The sequence below is a fragment of the Hyperolius riggenbachi genome, chromosome 8 (genome assembly GCF_040937935.1).
Source record: "Hyperolius riggenbachi isolate aHypRig1 chromosome 8, aHypRig1.pri, whole genome shotgun sequence".
NCBI lineage: Eukaryota > Metazoa > Chordata > Amphibia > Anura > Hyperoliidae > Hyperolius > Hyperolius riggenbachi.
The window spans coordinates 153,472,211-153,491,510 of record NC_090653.1 but is presented as its reverse complement, the minus strand read 5'-3'; the positions used below and the strand labels follow the sequence as shown (position 1 = coordinate 153,491,510).

The 19,300-nt window shown below is 45.3% G+C and overlaps 1 protein-coding gene across 1 annotated transcript in view; it reads left to right on the top strand.

Moving 5' to 3' along the window:
* LOC137527134 (ras-like protein family member 11A-like) overlaps positions 1-19,300 on the top strand; it is a 143,582-nt gene that overhangs the window by 17,350 nt on the left and 106,932 nt on the right. The gene's annotated exons all lie outside the window — the stretch shown is intronic.

Here is a 19,300-nt window from a genome sequence, read left to right as displayed (position 1 = left end):
CTACTCAGATTTTCATCAATCCAACCGTTGGACACACCCAAGTCCACAAGTGCCTTGATTTTTGACATAATGGAAGAAGTAGGGTCCCTCGAGATGGGCATATAACTGGTCGTATCGGACAGCATGTCCATCATGCCTCCACGATACTCACCATAGTTCAACACCACCACTGCACCCCCCTTGTCTGCCGGTTTAATAATAAGTTCCCTATTTCCGGCAAGATCAACAAGGGCCATACGTTCATCCCTAGACAGATTATAATATCTCTGATTCCCCAATTTGTTATCCAATACATCAACCTGACCCTTAATCGTTTGTGAAAAGCATTCAATGCTATTAAACATACCTGGAGGTGTCCATTCACTCCGTAATCTCAAGGGGTTCGTTGGTGCAGGGGGGGTGTCAGTGGTGGGTTTTTTATCGAAAAACTGTTTCAACTTAAGCATTGTTTCAAATTTGAAAACATCCACCTCAAAGGTAAATCTGTCAAACTTCGAAAAAGGGCAAAATGATAATCCCCTAGAAAGAAGACTAATTTCACTTGCTGACAATTCTTTTCCGGACAGATTAATTATCGGGACTTCTGTGTCTCTCGTCGCGTTTGAATCTGGTAAGCTGGAGGTCGATTTGTGACCCTTGCCCCTCCTGGGTCTTCGTTTCCTTGATCCCTGTGAAAAGGGGTCTGTTGTCCCCGGCCACCAGTTATGATTCCTCCTTCGTCACTATCAGATGTCGGATTCTCCGATGCAACTTCACTACCCCCTGGTCTCACTCTAGGACGTCTAGATTTAGGTCTGCCACGTCCTCTTCCCCGACCAAAGGGCCTCTGTGGTTGTATTGCAATCCCGCTGTTATGATCTCTAATGCCGGTCAACCAGGGATAGATCCTGCCCTCATGGTGATCCTGCGAGACCTGTTTGAATTTGTCACGCTTATGTTGTCTTAGAGTCTCAGTGTATCGAGTTATTTCCGTATCGAGATTGTCCAGCTGCACCTGCAAGTCGGGCTCTATTTCCACAATTTCCGTGAAAAATCTCAAGAGTTTCGTGATATCTTTGTCAACCTGTACCAATTGTACTTTACATTCTTCGATAATCATCAGCATGTAATTCATAGAATGTTGCGTTGACAATGCGCACCACCGCATACAAAATTCATGTTTATGCCTACCAATAGTAGGTTGGATCTGCAACCGGAATCCCTTCGGTATCTTTTTTTGTCTGTAGTACTCCGATAGGGTTTGTCCATGCAGCTCCAAATCTGTTTTCCTCCTCCTATTCCTCCGAAGCTCCCTGATTATGTCCCTCCAATTGTCTGGACCAAAGGCACTGGTCTGCGTAGTGGGGAAGAGAATGGAATCAACCTCTGCTTGGCTGTAGGTAAAAGGCTCAAACTCCTCGCCCCCAGTCGCCATCGAGGGCTTTATTGCTTCCAGATGTGCGATTCAGTGACCAATTCGCAGTCACCACATGTGTGTGCAAATAACAAAACAAAGTTGAAAACAAATAACAACAGGTCACCAGGTCAATCCTGGAGAGTTCTCACACAGCCACTCCGCTGGTTATTGATGATTAAAACATGTGATGCCCAAACGACTGGTGCTGGTCTAGCAATGCCAATGCAAAATCCAGTGAATCAAAAGACCGCACTCACGTCAGTGGGTAAGCTGGTGCCGGGCCCCAAGGCCATCAAATACTTCTGTCGTGAAGGAGTCCGCACACAGACTAATCGGAGCAATCACCACAAGTTTATTGTCCCATCACATGTATATAAATCCACAGTCTGACCTGCATAGGCCGACGATCGTTTCGGGGCCACTCAGGGTCCCCTTTATCAAGGCGGGTAGCAGAAAAGACATATACACCTTATCAGTGCCAAAACATCACAATAAATACCCCCAAACACAAATCCCCAACTCCGCCCGTGGGCGTGTACATCAATCAAAAAGACGTTTCACATTTGAATGACACAAACTATGTCCTGTCATTGGGCTTCCTCACCTGCCAGTCAGTCCGCACTGCTCACTGACTCAACAGGCCCACATCAGAGTCCACATTACAGCGCTCACCTCCATGCGTGGGGTGGGCGTGGCCCATGGTCACCCGAAGGACCAATCCACCGTTCGGGCACCATCAACCAATCAGAGTGCCAGTGCGTCATGCGTCACGCGTACGCACGGACGCACTGTCACATGGCGTACGTCCACCAATCGGAGTGCCAGTGCGTCACGCGTACGTACGCGTGACGCATTACGCACTGGCACTCTGATTGGTTGATGGTGCCCGAACGATGGATTGGTCCTTCGGGTGACCATGGGCCACGCCCACCCCACGCATGGAGGTGAGCGCTGTAATGTGGACTCTGATGTGGGCCTGTTGAGTCTGTGAGCAGGGCAGGGCGGACTGACTGGCAGGTGAGGAAGCCCAATGACAGGACATAGTTTGTGTCATTCAAATGTGAAACGTCTTTTTGATTGATGTACACGCCCACGGGCGGAGTTGGGGATTTGTGTTTGGGGGTATTTATTGTGATGTTTTGGCACTGATAAGGTGTATATGTCTTTTCTGCTACCCGCCTTGATAAAGGGGACCCTGAGTGGCCCCGAAATGATCGTCGGCCTATGCAGGTCAGACTGTGGATTTATATACATGTGATGGGACAATAAACTTGTGGTGATTGCTCCGATTAGTCTGTGTGCGGACTCCTTCACGACAGAAGCATTTGATGGCCTTGGGGCCCGGCACCAGCTTACCCACTGACGTGAGTGCGGTCTTTTGATTCACTAGAGTCGGAGTAGGGGAAAAATGCACAGACTCTGACTCCTAATGAATTTAAACTGTAATTAAAATAGAAAATATGATAAAATGTTCTATTTCTCAGATAATCGTCATAATAAATAATTTATATATACAGAAACAGCTGTGCTTAGTCCACAAAAATGAAATAAACCAATCAAAATTAGCTACTTGTGCTGCGTCAATAAAGCAGTCCCCGTATTTTTTAAGTCAGATATACATATCTGATTGTGACTGTACAGTATACCGTATTTTTCGGACTATAAGACGCTCCGTACCATAAGACGCACCCAGGTTTAGAGGACAAAAACCGGGAAAAAAAAAAAAACTAAATCGGATGCATCCATGGTGCAGGGGCGTCTTGTAGAGCTTCTCCCCTTCAAGCTGTCAATTCCCACCATTCAATCACATTTGTCCAAATTATCAGTAAACAGAAGGGCCCCTCTGAAAGCTAATTGTCAAGGCTCTGCAATAAATACATATATCTTAATACACCTTTAATGGTATGCTATTACAACCTGTGTTGTAATAGCAACCTGTTTTTTTTTAAACCAACATCTTTTATTTACACCTTAACATAAAATAAAATTGCAATTGGTGAGAATAGGAATCTACAGCATTCCACACACACACTTATAGATTATATGAATACTATACCCACTCCAAACTGCACTTTGCCTCTCACCATCCGATCCAGCTGCACGCTCCTATTCATCCATCTAGCCAGGTTGTCTCAGCCCTCTCCGTCCATCTGCCTGATCGTGCACTCACTCCCTCCATAAATCCCATCACCCGATGCAGCCCTGCGCTCCTCTTCATCTCCGGCTAGGGTAACACTGCATCAGCCCGCTCTGTACACCTGGCTGTTCATGCATGCACTCCATTAAACTACTTCACCGCCCGATCTAGCTGCTTGTAAACTATGTCCATCTCTAGCCAGGATCTCTGTGCATCGGGCCGGCTCGCTCTGTCCTCTTGACGGTTCCTGCACTTCATGCCACTTGCTTCACCGCCCGATCGAGCCACGTGCTCATTCCTCCTCCTCGGTCTCCAGCCCGGTCACAGTGCTTCACCACCCGATCTAGCTGCATGTTTGTCCATCTCTAGCCAGGATCTCTGTGCATCGGGCCGGCTCGCTCTGTCCTCGTGGCGGTTCCTGCACTTCATGCCGCTTGCTTCACCGCCCGATCGAGCCACGTGCTCATTCCTCCTCCTCGATCTCCAGCCCGGTCACAGTGCCTCAGCCCGCTCCATCCTCCTGGCGGTGTGTGCAATTCCTCGTTACTCAGTGAGTCCCGGTAGTCTGATTCTCTCACCCGTCTTTACGTCGGCAAGCGGTGGTTTCGACTATTACAGTACTTCCTTTCAAGTGTGCGCCACCAGGTGATGAAGGACGCCAGTAAACTAGGAAGTGGTGACGGGTGAGAGGATCAGACTACCAGGACTCACTGAGTAACGAAGAATTGCACACACCGCCAGGAGGATGGAGCGGGCTGAGGCACTGTGACCGGGCTGGAGATGGACAAACATGCAGCTAGATCGGGTGGTGAAGCACTGTGACCGGGCTGGAGATCGAGGAGGAGGAATGAGCACGTGGCTCGATCGGGCGGTGAAGCAAGCGGCATGAAGTGCAGGAACCGCCAAGAGGACAGAGCGAGCCGGCCCGATGCACAGAGATCCTGGCTAGAGATGGACAAATGTGCAGCTAGATCGGGCGGTGAAGCAGAGTGCATGCACGAACAGCCAGGTCTACAGAGCGGGCTGATGCAGTGTTACCCTAGCCGGAGATGAAGAGGAGCGCAGGGCTGCATCGGGAGAATCGGTTAGGTAGTAATGGCGGACCCGGGACTGTACTTGTGGCCACACATTTGGACTATAAGACGCACTGACTTTTCCTCCCTGGTTTTGGGGAAGAAAAAGTGCGTCTTATAGTCCGAAAAATACGGTATATGATGTGTACACAGGAATCTCTTATATATACTAAATAACATCTATACTGTAAGAATAAAGCCTGATGTGTAGCCGTGTCACTAATAGAGGTCAATGAGATGGAAATCATTCTGCGTTGATGCTGTTTTATGCAAATGTATGCACTCTCTTTGCTCATTAAATCAAATCATTTAATATGTTGTTAAAATTTGGTTTGGTGATTACAAATTATCACTGAGGCGCTACACCTGCTATTGCCGAAATTCGGTTTTGTCCCCACGTTTATTGCCTGATGAGGTGGGCTGGGCCTGCGAAACGCGTTGCACTGTTTTTTGGGGTACCGTATAATAAATGTATTGATTTATATGAAGACAGGATCTCGTGTCTGCTTTTGGGAGGCATGCCCACCACTTCCTCCAAGCAATTTTTAAAAATTGTATTGACTTTTATCCTGCTGGCGCCTCTGTTCTACATACAAATACGATTTAAAGGGTACCTGAGACGGATGAAAAGAAAAGCTTTATAAATACCTGAGGCTTCCTCTAGCCCCCTTCAGGCCAATCAGTCCCACGCTGTCCTCCTCTGCCACCTGGATCTTCTGCTATGAGTCCCGGTAATTCAGCCAGTCAGCGCAGTCCAGCCTCATGCCGCTCCTACAGTCAGGAGCATTCTGCACCTGCACAATAGTGCTGCGCAGGTGTAGTACGCTCCCGGCGGCTGAGTGTGTGCATGCGCATTACGCCAGACTGGCTCAAGTACCTGGACTCATAGCAGAAGATCCAGGTGTCAAAGGAGGACAGCGAGGGACTGATTAGCCTGAAGGGGGCTGGAGAAAGCCCCAGGTATGTATAAAACTTTAATTTCAACTGTCTCAGGTTAACTTTGTTACACAGTAGTACTATACTCTACATATGCACTCCCCACAGAGCTGCAGGGAATCCACTGAGAATGTTGTGCACATTGAACATAGAGGTGTTTATCACCCATAAACCTTGTTCAGATTGTGCATGAAGAATGTGTAATAGAGGAAGAATCTCCTCATTCCCCTGCAGAGTACCTGCACATCACTCTTACATGTACCCACAGTTACATTGCCTAGGGCCTGATAGATGTTCTTTGATCCGGTCTGTACCTGTTTCAAGTACTCTTACCAAGGACTAGTTTTAGTCTATGACTTAAGGGAATAAATATGTCAGTCTATATATCCTTCTCACTTCAATTGTCTTTTAAAATTCCTAAGCATTGGCAGTTAGGAGACGGATTTCATGTTACATACTTTCAATCAACAAGATTGTAATATGCAAATTAGAGGAGTCTGAGTCGGAGTCGGTGGAATCCTAAACTGAGGAGTCGGAGTCGGTGGATTTTTGTACCGACTCCACAGCCCTGGAAATATTAACAGAGGGATGTAGCCACTATGTGTGAAGCCTGGGTCTTTACAGGTTGGAATATTGTCTTGGAAATCCAGAAGAGGTGCAACAATCAATACAGACCAAATCAAAACAATTACAGCTAAATTAGCTCCTGAAAAATACCTGCCATTCATTGTTATGCTATTCAGGTAACCTGTTCTTTTTATGTTAATCAGTAGTGCCCTCTTAATGGAAATAGCAGTTCTGCATAAAAATTGCATAAAACACAGTCTTCTAAAAATAGCTTCTTGGTGCCCCTGTCACCCCAGGCATCTGCCTGTTTTGTCTATGCCTACAAATGGCCCAGTCCGAAGGGGTGGGGAAGGCTTATGTTTTTTTTAAATATATTTCTAATTTCTTCCACCATGTTATACACACTGCATATGAGCATGTGCATGTATGCAGCCGAAAGTGTGTTCACCAGACATCACTATTTTTTACTACAGCATTGGTGTTTTAGCTAGTGTAGGCAGCCTTCCCGCAATCCAGTGTAATGCTCAGCAATGAATAGGGAAACATTCACAGGTGAGGACATATTTGCCAACTTATACACATTTAGCTCAGTAAGTTGGGCCCAAGGAGTAGAGATGGTCAATGAGATACAAATCATTTCTAGCTGATACAAGTTTTATGTTAATTTTATTGTAATCAACATCAAGCTGCATTAAATTAACATATGATTTACATCAACTTGAAATGATTAGCATCTCACTTGAAGCCATCTTCTCTATCTGCTCTGTAGAGGTCATTAGTGTGAGACATGGTCCATTACCTATTAGTAGAGCTGTACTTCATCATATTTCCCCAGAGATTTCCAACAAGAGCCTGAGTGCTCCAGCTTCTGGGTAATAAGCTTTCTAGCCAGGGTTTAGTGTCTTGACATTGCACTAAATAATATTAACAAGTGTTACATTGATTGATTCCACAGATGGCCTATATTTCACAGTTAGTGTGAAAAGATCATCCTCCCATCTAAAAAGCCACAGCGTGAAAGTTAACAGGAGCTGAAGTTTGTTACTCGCTTATATTAACAGGATACTGTACATAGTAAAACAGTTTACATGTAGACTAAGTTTATAGGCTCCATTACTTGTATTTACTGTAAACTATGTAGTAATGTATGTAAACAAATATCAGAGTCTATAGAATAGAAAAGGATCACTAAGCAGTGTACGTATTACTGCACCGCCAAATTAAATACTATTGAACTAGGAGGGAGAAGTAATTTGTGGTCCTCTAAGCTGTAGCAACTCTGAGGGGGGAAGTAATTTGCGGTCCTCCGAGCTGTAGCAACTCAGAGGGAGAAGTAATTTGCAGTCCTCCGAGTTGTAGCAACTCAGAGGGAGAAGTAATTCGCGGTCCAGCTATTGCCAGATCCCTAAATTACCCTTGAGGAGGCCATGCACTATTGCACTAGTACTATAGTGGCGCCGAGCTGCAGCGATCGGTGCTGAACGCTGTGTGCCAAAACCATCTGCTTCTTACTAAGCAGCCTATATATTTGGAGGTACAGGCTACTTTAAAATGTGTTCTTCATTAAATGCAACCCCTGATTTTGTCTTTTTACAACATAGGTTCTGTAGTTAAGGTTGAGACCGGTTTGCTTTAAAGTATCCTCAGTATCTACATCTAAGTAGACTAGCCTTACAAACCCTATTTTGCTGATCCCTGCCCCTGTTTCATGTAGGTAGTAATCTCCACGATCCCCTCAATTTTTGATGCATCTCCCCAAGCAGCTATGTGAACATATGTAAATATATCATTGTGCGTATCACAAACAGTGTTCTGGTATGCCCCACCCTCTTATTACAGTGGGGGTGGGTCAGCCAGGTGCACCTCAATCAAAAGAGTGATGCAGGAAGGGACACACACTCCTGTGTGGAGCAGCAATGGGGATACAGTGAAGTACCTCTTGGCACATTAATATATGCTAAATGATGTAAATAGCAGTAGTGCAGTTTCATTCACATGCAGCACCTGCAGTGCCAGTTTTTTATGGATTTCTAAAACGTTCTTCATATAGGAGGGTGCTTGTGGATACAATCACCCAACCACCATTTCTGTTTTCAATTTCCCCAATTGTTACAATAGTCTACCGTGGCTCATGTTATTATATATATTTTTTCCATCTAATATCTTGTCTTTGTTTAAAAAGCCAGTCCATGTTTGCGAAGTGTCTTAATTCTCTAGCCTTTAACCACTTGCCGACCGCTGACAGCCAATCGGCTGACTTAAAAGCTGGGCCTAAAGGACCGCTGTCAGCCGATCGGCTGACCTGCGGTGGTGCATGGTTATGCGGCGATCACGTCACTGGTGACGCGATCGGCCGCTGGGAATAGGCTCCGCCCACCTGGCGCAGTAGCGCGTTCGGAATCGCCGGCGGGTTATTAAACCCTCGATCGCCGCATGTAAAGCGTATAATACGCTTTGTAATGTATACAAAGTGTATTATACAGGGTGCCTCCTGCCCTGGTGGCCCTAGTGATCGAGGGACCACCAGGGCAGGCTGCCGCCACCCTAGTCTGCACCCAAACACACTGATCTGCCCCCCCTGCCCCCTGATCACCCAGAGCACCCATCAGACCCCCGTTTGCACCCAAACACCCCCCTAATCACCCATCAATCACTCCCTGTCACTATATGTCAACGCTATTTTTTTATTAGGTCCTAAACTGCCCCCTGGGGGCTCCTGGTCACCCCCCACCCCTCAGATCCTCCCCAGACCCCCCTTCCCCCCAGACCTCCCCCTGTGTACTGTATACATCTATTCTCCCCTGTAATCACACGCTGATCACCTGTCAATCACTCATCAATCACCCCCTGTCACCACCTGTCACTGCCACCCATCAGATCAGACCCTAACCTGCCTCTTATGGGCAGACCCACCCTCAGATCACCTCCCAAGTGCATTGTTTACATCTGTTATCCCCTCTAATCACTCACTGATCACCCATCAATCACCACCTGTCACTGCCACCCATCAGATCAGACCCTAACCTGCCTCTTACGGGCATCTGATCACCCACCCACACCATCAGATCGCCCGCAGACCCACCCTCAGATCACCTCCAAACTGCATTGTTTACATCTGTTCTCCCATCTAATCACCCACTGATCACCCATCAATCACCCCCTGTCACCACCTGTCACTGCTACCCATCAGATCAGACCCCTATCTGCCCCTTAAGCACCCAATCACCCGCCTACACCCTCAGAACGCCTTCAGACCCCAGCCCTAATCACCTCACCAGTGCATTGCTTGCATCTATTCTCCCCTCTAATCACACCCTGATCACCTATCAATCACCCTGTCACCACCTGTCACTGCTACCCATCAGATCAGACCCTAAACTGCCCCCTGCGGGCACCCAAACACCTGCCCACACCCTCAGATTGCCCTCAGACCACCCCTTATCACCTCCCCAGTGCAATATTTACATCTGTTCTCCCTTCTAATCACCCATTAATCACCTCTGTCACTACCTGTCACTGCTACCCATCAGATCATACCCTAATCTGCCCTTTGGGCACCCAATCACCCGCCCACACCCTCAGAACGCCCTCAGACCCCAGCCCTGATCACCTCGCCAGTGCATTGTTTGCATCTATTCTCCCCTCTAATCACACCCTGATCACCTATCAATCACCCCGTCACCCCCTGTCACCACCTGTCACTGCTACCCATCAGATCAGATCCTAAACTGCCCCCTACGGGCACCCAAACACCCGTCCACACACTCAGATAGCCCCCCAGACTCCCTCTGATCAACTCGCCAGTGCATTGCTGGCAAATATTCTCCCCTGTAATCACCTACTGATCACCCATCAATCACCCTGTCACCCCCTGTCACTGCTACTCATCAGATCAGGTCCTAACCTGCTTCCTGCGGGCTTCTGATCACCCGGCCAAACCCACACCCGCCCCACCGCAGTGACAGAATTTTTTTTTCTGATAACTGCTGGTACGACTTAATTGTGGCTGAGACCAAAGGTTATGCCACACAATACGCAACCGCCAATCCAAGAAGCTACTATGCCCAGCCTTTTCGGTGGAAGCCACTCCAAGTTTCCGAACGTAACATTTTTTGGGGCCTTCTCCTTAACATGGGTCTAGTCAAAAAGAATGTATTGCGGTCTTATTGGTCTACGCACCCAATACATCACATGCCCATGTTCTCTGCTGCCATGCCCAGCGCTTCCTGCACTTCAGTGCCAATACAACCTGTCCTCTAAGAGGCCGCCCTGCTTATGACCGGTTCCACAAAATTTGCCCCCTCATAGACCACCTGTCATCTAAAAAATTTTTTTGGAGGCATTTGGTTTCCAGACTACTCCTCACGGTTTTGGGCCCCTAAAATTCCAGGGCAGTATAGGAACCCCACAAGCGAGCCCATTTTAGAAAGACACCCCAAGGTATTCTGTTAGGAGTATGGTGAGTTCATAGAAGTTTTTTTTTTGTCAAAAGTTAGCGGAAATTGATTTTTATTGTTTTTTTCACAAAGTGTCATTTTCCACTAACTTGTAACAAAAAATAAAATCTTCTATGAACTCACCATATACCTAATGGAATACCGTGGGGTGTCTCCTTTCTAAAATGGGGTCACTTGTGGGGTTCCTATACTGCCCTGGCATTTTAGGGGCCCTAAACCATGAGGAGTAGTCTAGAAACCAAATGCCTCAAAATGACCTGTGAATAGGACGTTGGGCCCCTTAGCGCACCTAGGCTGCAAAAAAGTGTCACACATGTGGTATCGCCATACTCAGGAGAAGTAGTATAATGTGTTTTGGAGTGTATTTTTACACATACCCATGCTGGGTGGGAGAAATATCTCTGTTAATGACAATTTTTTGATTTTTTTTTACACACAATTGTCCATTTACAGAGATATTTCTCCCACCCAGCAAGGGTATGTGTAAAAATACACCCCAAAACACATTAAACTACTTCTCCTGAGTACGGCGATACCACATGTGTGACACTTTTTTGCAGCCTAGGTGCGCTAAGGGGCCCAACGTCCTATTCACAGGTCATTTTGAGGCATTTGGTTTCTAGACTACTCCTCACGGTTTAGGGCCCCTAAAATGCCAGGGCAGTATAGGAACCCTACAAGTGACCCCATTTTAGAAAGAAGACACCCCAAGGTATTCCGTTAGTAGTATGGTGAGTTCATACAAGATTTTATTTTTTGTCACAAGTTAGTGGAAAATGACACTTTGTGAAAAAAACAATAAAAATCAATTTCCGCTACCTTGTGACAAAAAATAAAATATTCTATGAACTCACCATACTACTAGCAGAATACCTTGGGGTGTCTTCTTTCTAAAATGGGGTCATTTGTGGGGTTCCTATACTGCCCTGGCATTTTAGGGGCCCTAAACCGTGAGGATTAGTCTTGAAACCAAATGTCTCAAAATGACCTGTGAAATCCTAAAGGTACTCATTGGACTTTGGGCCCCTTAGCGCAGTTAGGGTGCAAAAAAGTGCCACACATGTGGTATTGCCGTACTCAGGAGAAGTAGTATAATGTGTTTTGCGGTGTATTTTTACACATACCCATGCTGGGTGGGAAAAATATCTCTGTAAATGGACAATTGTGTGTAAAAAAATAAAAAAAATGTCATTTACAGAGATATTTCTCCCACCCAGCATGGGTATGTGTAAAAATACACCCCAAAACACATTATACTACTTCTCCTGAGTATGGCAATACCACATGTGTGGCACTTTTTTGCAGCCTAACTGCGCTAAGGGGCCCAAAGTCCAATGAGCACCTTTAGGCTTTACAGGGGTGCTTACAATTAGGCAACCCCCAAAATGCCAGGAAAGTAAACACCCCACAAATGACCCCATTTTGGAAAGTAGACACTTTAAGGTATTCAGAAAGGAGCATGGTGAGTCCGTGGCAGATTTCATTTTTTTTTTGTCGCAAGTTAGCAGAAATGGAAACGTTTCTTTTTTGTGTGTGTGTGTGTCACAAAGTGTCATTTTCCACTAACTTGTGACAAAAAATAAAATCTTCTATGAACTCACCATGCCTCTTAGTGAATACTTTGGGATGTCTTCTTTCCAAAATGGGGTCATTTGGGGGGTATTTATACTATCCTGGAATTCTAGCACCTCATGAAACATGACAGATGCTCAGAAAAGTCAGAGATGCTTCAAAATGGGAAAATTCACTTTTTGCACCATAGCTTGTAAACGCTATAACTTTTACCCAAACCAATAAATATACACTGAATGTTTTTTTTAATCAAAGACATATAGCACAATACATTTGGACAAAAATGTATTCCGATAATTTTACTTTATTTGACAAATTTTATCACAGAAAGTTAAAAAAAAAATCATTTTTTTGCCAAAATTCATGTCTTTTTTGATGACTATAATAAAAACTAAAAATCGCAGCAGCAATCAATTAGCACCAAAAGAAAGCTGTATTAGTGACAAGAAAAGGAGGGAAAATTAATTTATGTGGTAGGTTGTATGACCGAGCAATAAACCGTGAAAGCAGCAGTGGTCTGAATGGAAAAAAAGGCTCTGGTCCTTAAAGGGGAACTGAAGAGAGAGGTATATGGAGGCTGTCATGTTTATTTCCTTTTAATCAATACCAGTTGCCTGGCAGCCCTGTTGGTCTATTTCTCTGCAGTAGTATCTGATTAAAACCAGAAACAAGCATGCAGCTAGTCTTGTCAGATCAGACTTATAAGTCTGAGCCACTGAAACACCTGATCTGCTGCATGCTTGTTCAGGGGCTATGGCTAATAGTATTAGAGGCAGAGGATCAGCAGGGCTGCCAGGCAACTGGTATTGTCTAAAAGGAAATAAACATGACAGCCTCCATATACCTCTCTCTTCAGTTCCCCTTTAAGGGGCGAAAAGACTGTGGTCCTTATGTGGTTAAGAAACTCAGTAATTTAGGCCCTGTGAGGCCTCTTGCACACTACATGCGATTCTGATTTTTTTTATACGTCCGATTTTGGATTCCAATTAAAAATCTTAGCAGCATGCAGTACGATTTTTCATCGGAATCCACAATTGGAGCAGATAAAAAATCAGAATCGCATATAGTGTGCAAGAGGCATAAATCATGTTAAGGCCATTTGTGTCCTAAATTCTCCCAATGCTTCCCATGCCTACACGGTCAGTGTACACCTCCACACCCGGGATGAGCAGAAACTACGCCAGTGCAAATTTACGCATCGTAGTTTGCATCTACGCATCGTAGTTCGTAGGTGATGTTTCAAAACTACGCTTACGAATTTACGCGTAGCGAAGTACCGCTACGCGTAGCTTACGCCCACTATGCGTAGTTAACATGTGTATTGTGTAGTGAGCTACGAATGCGTTACTCGCATCTAATTTTCCACGTGCGATTGTTTGCTTACAAATGTATGCAAATTTCCGCAGGGGAATGTACGCATAGAAGAGTTCCCTGTATAAGCATTTACAGCGGAATTAATGCGTAAAATTTTCTGCATACGGTCATAAGCATCCGCATACACTACGCTTCGCACTACGTGGAATTGCGTATTTTAACGCGTAGTCTACGAAATGCAGTTCCAGCGTAGCGAGGTTGGCTGACTACGACCATCCCTGCTCCACAGTAATTCCTATGTGCACAGTTTGGCTACTTAGAGCATCAAAAACAACAGATTACAAGTCAGCATGGAAACAAGCAATGAAAAGCATTCATAGTGGTTTAGTCAATATGTCAGCCTCCAGCTGAGGTATTATTCAATTTTCTTAAAATAGCATCTCGAAGACAACACAGCTGTAATAATATACACAGTGCTTTTTTTATGCATGCGTGTTTGTAAAATATTTATGTAAATACAATCAGTGTTGCCAACTCATCCCTTTATTTACTAACACAAATCAATTACAGGGGTTTTGTGGTAGGTTTACAATTAATTTAGGGCTTGATTTTACATAATTAACCACAAAAATAGCAAAACCTATTATAGACACACGCTATTAGATCCAGGGGTCATTGTCAGGATCCCAGAAAATCTGGGGTACATTTGGGCACCAACAGAGAGAATATCATGCAATGTATGCAGTGCAGCATGGAAAAAAGTAGGTATCATCATGACAGATGGTAGGCATGGACAAATAATGTGAGACTAGCATGGGTGTAACCCCATGCCCCAGCAAATCTTTGTATGAAGCCCTCACTCCCGGATGAAAAGAAATAAGCCCTGACTGTACAAACAGCCATATGAAATAATAAAAATAAGACATACTGTAAATCGGTAGTTCACACAAAGATTCTTATGTACTCCACCCACCTTATTGCAGAAAAAAATGCTAGTAAATATGAAACCAGACTCTCATCAGATGAAATGGGTCTATAACACACCTGCAATAGCGTTTAGTCACAGTGTCCAGTACTGAGCTTCTCCTCCCCTCCTCTGAACACATCAGGTGAGATTTGGCCACACTGAGGTGGCTTCTGATGCAGAGGAATATTGGAAGGGAGCTCCTCTGATAGAGCTGCTCCAATTTCAGCAATGTCTCCTCCAGTCTCTACTTTCTCCAGCTCGAAGTTGTTCCAGTCCAGCCAGACTATTATGCCAGTGTTGGGTGATACGGTGCTGTTCATATTACTCTGCATCATCCAACACCACAGACACACAGATTGCACAGGAGGATCGCTCCTGTTTCATGCATGTATAGGAAGTGAGGCTATTTAGTATCGAGACACTTTACAAAGTATTCAGGGCACTGGCTCCAAATACTTTGAACTAGAAACACCACTGGATATCTACCTGGTATTGACTATTTACCACCTTGTCTCTTTTACCCATTCAATATTAGAAAATATCTCAGCAGTATAAAGCTAATGCAACCTCCCTTGAGTACCGCTCAGCCTGCGCCCCCACACTTATGCCCACACAGTCTGCTTTAACAATGGCCATTCCTGATTGATGCATAATCACCAAACCAATCCAGCACCAATCAAGAGGGCCTTCATTTTTAAAGGGAACCTGAAGTGAGTAAAATTATTTACAGTCAGTTCCTCTCAGAAGCTCACCATTTTCTTCTTACAGTGATCCCATCCAATTCTAACAATATTTGGTCAGAAATGAAATATACCAGTTGCTGTCAGTTATGTATCAGCTGCTGTCAGTTACAACTGAATGTGCAATGTAATGTCCATGTTTCCCTATGATTCAAGTGGGTTATATTACAGTTTAACAGTGTGCTGACCAGGAAGCTGTTATAGGGTAATGGCCATTTTTAAAATGGAGGACGGAGAATTCCCCTGATCACAGTGGACAAATGGGACGCAGGAGAGGAGAAAGAGATTGAGGAGTAGACTACAAAGGAGGTAAGTATGACCTGTGTATGGTTATTTTTTTTTTTTTTTTTCAGTTTAGGTTCTCTTTAATAGATTTTTGTTCTTAATTTTTAATAGATTTTGCCATTATTTTTTGCAATTGCAAATGCTGCATTGTGAATGCTGCCATAGGGAGCCACTGCACTAGCAATTTGGTGGTAGCCAGTGATTGGCAATAACATCACAAATACCGTGGAATCACCTGTGGTGTGAAACATCCCTTAACCCTCCTGGTGGTCTGATTCTTTCCGGATTTTAAGGTCTAAAAGGGATGCAATTGTTTTGCAGGCTTTGAGACCCTAAAACTGGGGGGGAAAAAAATCACACCGCAGAGAGATCTGCAGCAGCCCTAGCACTTACTCACCTCCCTGGGATCCAGCGCTTCAGTTCTCCCTCCATCCTCCGGGTGGCACTGTAACCCTGTTGTGAGATCGCCATTTGTCGTCATGATGACAAACGGTGATCTCACCCAAGGGATGCAGAGACGCAGAGAGCAGGAAGGAGAATGTCTGCTTGCTCCTGGATTCCATGGGAGGTGAGTTAAAACATTCGGGGTTTCCAATCCTGACTTGTTTTTTCCACCCCGAGTCTGACTTGTGATAACCGCAAAGGAGGTTAATGTTTTTATCTAATCTAACATGTAATGTATTAAAAATCTATAATAGTGTATACCTGCCTTTAGATGTGTCACTACAGAATGGATGTGTTGGCAACTTAGTGACATTGTAAGGACCAGTAGATACACCATCTTATATCACTCCCTATATCCCAATCTACCTCCCCAATATTCACCTTGTGTGGCGAATCCCCGTTTGAACTATACAAGGTATAGGTGCTGAAGGCCATAAAGCAATGATACTACCAGTTCCAACTAATCAATGATTTAGGCAACAAGTGAAATAACAGTTCTGAGTCACACACAGGTATCAGATGATAATCACTAATGATCATAGGCAATTTCAAAGTCAACAAGCCAGGGGTCAAACACATATATCAGATGATTGTCAATCACAGTTGTATGCAATCTCAAGGTCAGCAAGCTAGGGGTCATACTTGTATATCAGATGGCTGTCAATCACAATTGTAAGCAATTCCAAAGTCGGCAAGCCAGGGATCATATATAAATATCAGACTAGAGATGGCCCCAACAGTTCGCCGGAGAACTTGTTCACGTGAACTGAGCTGGTTCGAGTTTGCGGTGAACGGCAAACACTTAGCGAGTTTGACCCGCCCCCTATACTACATCATTGGGCTAAACTTTGACCCTCTACATCACAGTCAGCAGACACATGGTAGCCAATCAGGCTGCACTCCCTCCTGGAGCCCCCCTTCCCCTTATAAAAGGCAGCAGCGTCGGCCATGTTCTCACTCTGTGTGCTGCTGTATTAGTGAGAGAAGGAAGAGACATTGGAGAGATAGGGAAAGCGATAGTTGGAGGTCTGTTAGCTTGCTCCTTGCTAATATTTGTTGATGAAAAGAACCCCAAAACAGCTCTTTTGAGAGCTAATGTTCTTCTGATGTGTTTTTTTGTGTGTGTGTGTGTGTGTGTGTGTGTGTGTGTGTGTGTGCCACTGACACTGCATATACAGCCCTGTCTGTCGCAGCAGGCCCTTTCTAATTGCTGTACTGTGCCAGGTCCAGCACATTCAGTGCATACCTTTCACTGCCTCTGTGTGACTGCACTTTGTATTATACAATACCATCACCAGTCAGTGCATACCTTTTCCCTGCACCTGTGTGACTGCACAATTGTATTATAGCAGCAGTCAGTGCATACCTTTTCCCTGCACCTCTGTGACTGCACAATTGTATTATAGCAGCAGTCACTGCATACTTTTTCCCTGCACCTGTGTGACTGCACAATTGTATTATAGCATACCTTTTCACTGCACCGGTGTAACTGCACATTGTATTATACCACCAGCAGTCACTGCATACCTTTTTACTGCACCTGTGTGACTGTAAATTGTATACCAGCAGTCACTGCATACCTTTTCACTGCACCTGTGTGACTGCGCAATTGTATTATAGTGGCAGTCAGTGCATACCTTTTCACTGCACCTGTGTAACTGCACATTGTATTATACCACCAGCAGTCGGGTCAAAAAAGTGTTCAGTACCTCACCTTTATCAAAATGAATGAGGCATGGATCCCGGAGTGCTACTGCCTGCCCGAAGACTAAGTAATTCCCCACACACAGCATCTCTGCCTGCACACTGTGTGACTGCCTGCCCCAAGACTAAGTAAGTCCCAACACAGCATCTCTGCCTGCAGGCCGCTTGACTACCTTCTCCGCCACCACCAACAGGGTCCAGGACTCCAGGTGGATTCCTGCTACCAAACATAATAATAATTTTTCTGGTGCGTGTACATGCCTAATTTTTCTGGCTGCACTGCGGCTGCAACAACAAAACAAAAGGCATGTACAAGTGTCCATTCACCTTCGTGATCGTTACCTTGCCGTGGTGAAGGGGCTTGCGTATCACAATGAAGCAATGACCTATACGAGTATGTTGGGGGGGGGGGGGACACCCTAGATAATAAGGTCGTTGCTTCATTGTGGACAGACCAAATTCGATCAGCTGGACAGACACTGTTGTTCTGTCATTGAGCTACCTCAGCCCAACCATATGGACTTGAAAACCTCCATTGCCTGCTTTCTCGCCATCGTGCGAATCAGTCCAGCACGGCCATCACTACACAAACAGCTGCATCAAATCCGTAATTTTCCCCGGGACTTTTGGCATGTATCCCACTCCGCCATACCCCCCTCCAGATGTTAAACCCCTTGAAACATCTTTTCCAACACTTTTGTGGCCAGAAACAGTTTTTGTAGTTTTTCAAGTTCGCCTGCCCATTGAAGTCTATTGCGGTTCTAAAAGTTTGCAAGTTCACGAACTTTTTCGGAAGTTCGAGTTTGAGGTTGGCGAACCGAAAATCGAGGCTCGAGCCATCTCTGTATCAGACAGAACAGAATTAGACACGAGAGTGGTCAGGCAGTCAGGGGTCAGTCCTGGCAGCAGGCAATAGAATAGTCAGTGTTCAGGCAAAGGTCCAGGAAGGTACCAGGTAAGTAGCAGGAGGCAAGAGAAGCTCTAGAGACTTAAGCCTATCACAGGCAAATATCAAGCCCGCCAGCCAATTCAAAACCAAGCCTGTCTAGTGATTGCCTCTGCACAAGTCAACCACTTCCTGGTTCAGAGACGGCACCGGAGAGCGTATGCCAAGCCCGGCAATGCCGGAGGAAGTCCATCCAAGGGAACCCGTGGGACTGCCGAACCCATTGGGAGAGCCGCGCATAGTGTTGACTGCCAGAGACACCCACTCTGCCGACAGACCCAGACTAGGATGAGATTGTGCCTGACCTTATTGCTTTCAAGGTTATCACAGAATCATTGTATATGCAATAGTTTTTTTCTTTATCTACTTTGTTGACATGTAGTGATGGTCATGTCTAGGAGAACTGATGGAGAAGCATGGGATTTGCTGTTATCACATCCTGCTTTAGCACATGATTATGACTAGCGAATAAAACACTTACATATTGATCACCTGTTCAAACTGATCACATACTTCTCCATGAGTCCTCCTAGACATGACCATCACTATGGAAATGTTGCTAAGACCATTTTATCATGCTGTGGTCACCTCAAGGCCAGATAAGCCTGATGGAGCAGCCAAGTCTTTCTGTGGCAGCTGCCAGTGTGGCTGACGTGGGTCTCAGCTAAGACTCCACACCGGAGTTATTGCCTACCATCAGGGGGCTACCTGAGTACTTTGAAAAAATGTGGAAGATTAAAAAAACAGTAATGAATGTCTGTG